The sequence below is a fragment of the Podarcis bocagei genome (genome assembly GCF_964188305.1).
Source record: "Podarcis bocagei genome assembly, chromosome: 17".
Lineage (NCBI taxonomy): Eukaryota > Metazoa > Chordata > Lepidosauria > Squamata > Lacertidae > Podarcis > Podarcis bocagei.
This window is the reverse complement of record NC_138143.1, coordinates 12828235-12834421: the sequence shown is the minus strand read 5'-3', so window position 1 is coordinate 12834421 and position 6187 is coordinate 12828235.

Genomic DNA, 6187 nt, shown 5'->3' with positions numbered 1-6187 from the left:
TATTTATTCATACACCACCCATCTGGCTGGGCTTCCCTAGCCACTCTGGGTGGCTTTCAACAAAATATTAAAATACAGTAATGCATCAAACCTTAAGAGCTTTCCTAAACAGGGCTGCCTTCAGATGTCTTCTAAAAGTCTGGTAGTTGTTGTTCTCTTTGACATCTGGTGAGAGGGCGTTCCACAGGGCGGGTGCCACTACCGAGAAGGCCCTCTGCCTGCTTCCCTGTAACCTGGGCTTCTTGCAGTGAGGGAACCGCCAGAAGGCCCTCAGCACTGGACCTCAGTGTCCGGGTAGAACGATGGGGGTGGAGATGCTCCTTCAGATATACTGGACTGAGGCTGTTTAGGGCTTTAAAGGTCAGCACCAACACTGTGAATTGTGCTCGGAAACATAAAATATGAGTCAGGAACTGGAGGCATCGGGGGCCCTTTTTGGTCTGTATTGAAATGCCTGACTGGATTGGTGAGGTGGAGGGAATTTAAAAGGATCAAATGAAAAGGCGTGGGTTGACAAACCCCCTCTTTCCCCTCGTAGAAGAGTCTGGGAATATGGGGGTAAGCAAAACGTTAGAGCAGCCAGGAGTCCTTTGCTCTGCATTTCACAGCCTGAGATGAATTAGGTAGGAGAGCGGCTGCTCCTTGCCTTCACAGCAAGCTTACAAAATAAAACCATAGAAGTGGAAAAGATCCTATGAGAATGAGATAAACAGCACTCCGCTGCGGTTTCAGAGGGTGTACTTATTATTCCGCATAATCATAATACATCTATTATCTCTCTGTTTTCACTTGTATGGAAACAAAGAACAGGCAGGGAGGCCTACCTACTTTCTCCCCCAGAGCCGAGTTAAAACACATTTTATTCGGCGCCAGCACTACCAACAAAAACACCAAAAAAGAACCACACACCCCTACCCAACATAATTCATTTCATTATACAATAAATCTCCATTTTGTCAGAAGTCAACACAAGCAGGTTTCTCATCATCCTGCAAGTGGGGTTGAAACACAGAAGTTGGAGTCAGATCTACTTTTCATTGTAGCCTCATTTATACATTCCACCTACACATCCTCAGGCAAACGGTAGGTGTAGCTTTCCCAGTCTTTCTTCCTCATCTGCAAAGGGGAAATAAGGAGTTTCAGATGATACAGACTCACTGGACCCAGCTTCTTTAGCCTTCTGCATTTATTGATATCTTATCCCTGTTGCAACTCAGTCTTCTTTCAAGGAGCTCAATGCAATGGGGAAGTGGGTTAAGATCCTGCCATTTTGTCCTCAAAACTGTGAGTTAGGCTAAATTAAAGGATAACAAACAAGGAGATATATCTATCATCTATCTAGCTATCTATATCTATCTATCTATCTATCTATCTATCTATCTATCTATCTATCATCTATCTATCATCTATCTATCATCTATCTATCTATCTATCTATCATCTATCTATCTATCTATCTATCTATCTATCTATCATCTATCTATCTATCTCACATACATTATTATTCAATATCTTTGTAGGAGTTCTTCTGACCCCCAGACTTCCCCCCACTCCTCTCCTCAGTTTTCAGTAATTATCTCTTCTCCTTTCTGTGTCTAAATACTTTTATCCAATCTATTAAGTAGATGCATTATAAATTGTCCTCTGCATTCCCCCTCCCCTGGAACATCAGCCCCAAGCAGTGAAGTTGTTTCATGCGAAACATCTGGGAAACAGCAGGCTGAGAAAAGCCACACTTTCTCGGCTGTACGTTGAAATAATGAATATGAAGTCTTTTGAACACTCAAAACAGTGCTATGGAAGACGTTATTACAGTACTTGCTGTGAACAGCTTCCAAATACAATTGCCTCTTTAATTAATACCGTTTCCCCTGGAATATTCAGGTCTACTATTTAGTCTTCTGCTGGAAACGAAGGGCTTATCCATGCTTCCTCTTGCCCCTCTGCTTTCCTTCAGGAAAAACTGTTCTTTAGCGCTCAATCGAACCAAACAGCAATTTGGGTTTCCCCTGGAATTTCCATTTCTTCCGATCTATCTCCAAAGAGTGAGTTTTTCCCCTGCTAAAGTAGCAGGGCAATTGGAAAACTGCTTGTATCCATACTTTCTAGGCACGGGACAAGTGGAAGTGTGGATGAGCTCTAAAGCTGCAATCATATCCCACCTACCTGGGAGTAAGCCCCAAGGAACTCAATGGGACCTATTCTGAGTAGACAAGCATAGACTTGCTTGCTGGCTATTATTGAGGGCATGTGAACTTTACGGGGGGAGACAGAGAGAAACACAGGCAGTGATAGTTATTTCAAGCAATGAAACGATGCTGAGAAGGCACTCTAAAGAGTCGAATATTTAAATCTTGCAGAGAGTGCTGTGGAAAAACAAACCGCATCCAGTCAACGGTTTGGATTAAGGAATGCTGCGAGATACAGTACAGTGGTACCTCGCAAGACGAATGCCTCGCAAGACAAAAAACTCGCTAGACGAAAGGTTTTTCCGTTTTCGATTTGCCTCGCAAGACGAAATTTCCCTATGGGCTTGCTTCGCAAGACGAAAACGTCTCGCGGCTTTGTTTCCTTTGTCTAAAAACAAAGACATGTTTTGTTTATAAAGTTAATTTATTTTCCCTTCAATTTTTGAACTGCTCTTTACAGTATGTGTGACTTTAAAGAGCAGTTAATAAACTGTTGTTGTACCAAATTTGGCTTTGTTTCGACTTTTTTTGACCATAGGAACGCATTAATTGATTTTCAATGCATTCCTATGGGATTTCGTGCTTCGCAAGACGAAAAATTCGCTAGACGACAAAAATTGCGGAACGAATTAATTTCGTCTTGCGGGGCACCACTGTACACTGTGATTTCAAACTTAATGTGTGAGCAAGGGCACAGACAACTGGTTCAGTGCAGTTAATTCTTCAGGTGCTGAAAATAGAGATCCTACTTCTTCACCCTTGGCTTCCCTACTTGCCATCAGTAGCAATTTGAACACACCCAATTTCTGTGAGAAGCAAGGATGTTAAATCAATATAACTCTTGCATTACAACCCTAAATTATCCAAGATTACCAGCATTCGATTGAAATGTGTGCCAGAAACGGTAAAATATTTCAGAGAATATACCCCACTAAGCAACTGAGAAAGCCAATTTAAACCAGCGTTTCTTGGTTCCTATGAAGAAAATAAAGAATCTTAGATTTTGGCAGGCTTTGCTGAGAAATAATTTAATTATTGCATTCTTCATGCTTTTAAATTACTGCTGGCCCTGCCACTCACATGTGCAACCAATGTTAAGTTCAGTTCCATCAGTAATTATTGGCTCTTTCAACAAGCCCTTCCAGAGGACAGAATCTGCTTTTTCAATATTTGTATTGATTTGTATTGATTTTTTATTGATTGGGGGGGCAGCTGCCCCCTTCCCACTCCCTGCGATGCCTGTGGGGTGGGAAAAGGGTGTCAGAATTTAGTAGAGAGGGAAAGTTAATGGTCAGAGGAATGGAAAGGAGCAAAGTTGGGGATCTTTGCTGTGCTGAGAGGCAAAAAGAGATACACATGCACACTGATATTAACAGACAGGATGCCCCTCCCGTTCCCAGCTCTTTGTTCCTGAAAGCACAGTGCACAGTCTAATGGAAAATAAAGGCTATAGTTCAATGACTGCTGAACAGTGGAACAAATGTTGCAGAAGACATATTAATTCTGCCAGCTTGAGAATAGTTCAAGGGTCCAATGAGGTGACCTGTGGATCAGGAGATGGAACCCGAAGAATGTTGAATGTTATAAATTACCACATTTACTCGAGTCTAATGCACCATTGAATCTTAACACACACCTCAATTTTCAGAACCTTGAAAGAAACAAAAAAAGTATTTGCTGGCGAATGTAAATGTGCCATCGAATCTAATGTGCACCTTAATTTTTGCAACATGATACAGCTGTACCTTGGTTTTTGAACAGCTTAATTCTCGAACGTTTTGGCTCCCGAATGCCGCAAACCCAGAAGTGAGTGTTCCAGTTTGCGAACTATTTTTGGAAGCCGAACGTCTGACGGGGCTTCCATGGCTTCTGATTGGCTGCAGGAGCTTCACAAGCCGTGCTTTGGTTTCTGAACATTTTGGAAGTCGAACAGACTTCTGGCATGGATTCCAAGGTACGACAGTGTGGCCAAAAAAGGTGAGCATTAGATACGAGTAAATACGGTATTATTCCCCAGGCTCTGTATCTGAAAACAGATCTTCTTGGCTATGGTTAAATAAAAACAACAAGTAGCACAGCATGCAAACGATGTAGACCGGTGGTGGCAAATGGACTACTAAAAGATAATTTCTTGAAGCGGCCATCCAGAAATGTAGTTGGCATAACACAAAGTCTTAATTCTGGGAAAGCAGTTGTACACAATTCTGCATGGAGCCAAAGCAATTAACTCCAAACAGCTTCCTGGTGGTCTGTCTTAATACATGGATGCAGCCCAGAAAATCTCAAGGAATTAAGTTTTAACACATCAGTCAGAGAGGCTCTCTCACACACAACAAAACTTTACCTGCAATTTAGACATTTACTGGATTGTATTTGGCTCACTGTCAAGTTCTCTAGGAAGGCTATCTAAAGCAGTTGCTTGCTTTTGATAATTCAAGGGTGAGCCATACACTATGGAAACCAGAGATGAAGATGGTTGGCTGCCGTGGGGACAAGATCCTGGGCTGTATGGGCCGTTGGCTAGACCCAGCAGGCTCTTCTTGTGTTCTTACACATGAGCCGCCCACCATTTCCCCTCCCAGCCACGCAAAAATAAATGCAAAATGATTACGTAAAAAATAGGGATTAATTATAGAAAGAGACAGCATCGCCGAGTGCCTGTCACATGTACTCCTCCTTTTCCCTATTGAGAGGTGGCAGATGTCAGGTGGGAGCCAAGGATCCAGATGGATGTTATCTACGTGTGGTGGGCATTATAGTTGTAGCAGAAGGTGGCTCTGATAACTCACAGATACTTGCTATGATTTGTGAAGAGTGAGCAGGGACATATCTGTGATGGCTGGTTTGTTTGTTTTTGCTTGTGTTTTTGTTGTAAGCTGCCCATAGTTGCTGGAGCAACCCAGTAAGGGGGGGGGGTATAAAAAATTTAATTGTTACTGTTGTTGTTGTTGTTGTTTCTATAACAGTGGTACCTCGGGTTAAGAACTTAATTCGTTCTGGAGGTCCGTTCTTAACCTGGAACTGTTCTTAACCTGAGGTACCACTTTAGCTAATGGGGCCTCCCGCTGCCGCCGAGCGATTTCTGTTCTCATCCTGAGGTAAAGTTCTTAACCTGAGGTACTACTTCCGGATTAGCAGAGTCTGTAACCTGAAGTGTCTGCAACCCGAGGTGTCTGTAACCCGAGGTACCACTGTATTATCCTATCCTTCAGATCACCAGCTATCATGTTAAGCTGTGTTCTTTTCTTTCCCCTGTTTTAAGGGAACAGAGAAAAAAAGGTTTTGTATCATGCTGGTGCCCCAGCCCACCTCTTTCCCCCACCCTAGCTGCATGGAAAAATACATTTTGGGTTGAAGTAGGTTGTATTTTTTGCTTGCTGTCAAAACCTCACATTTCTGACTGAGGGAACAAAGCACTTTAAACCAGCAAGACTCTGCCTCCCAGAGAACAGAAGTCAAAGATTTCCACTGGAGGGTTGTGGTGGCGGCAGGTAATGTGTAGGTATAGGCATCAGAACGCTCTTAAAAGTATGAAATTAGTATCCTATTATGAATTTTCCCCTGCAGACTGAAGGTGGATAACGTGATGATGAATTAGATATGAAAGCCAGAGAGAAATGTAAACAGTGAGAAATGATGTGCATGCCTGTGTCAATTTCTCTCTCTCAGTCCTTAGAACAGGGCCTTGGAAGTTGATGCTTTCTGCTCTTCTAAAATAATTCCCCTCAATTTCCTTTAATGATATAGTTGATTACTAAGATCAGGCTGTATACATGCTTATTGGATAAGAGTGCTCCTTCCTCTGCCCCACTCTTTCAGAAAGGGAACACAAGCTGCAGAACTGGCAGGCAACCATGTGGAATGACATGGAGAGAGGCCGGTGAGGAGAATATATTTAAGACCTCTTTCCCCCCACACCCCCATTGGACTGCCAGTGGTGCCAAGTGGTAAGTGAAAAGGAGCAGCCTGTGCCAAACGGCTTTCATAACTGGCCTGCTC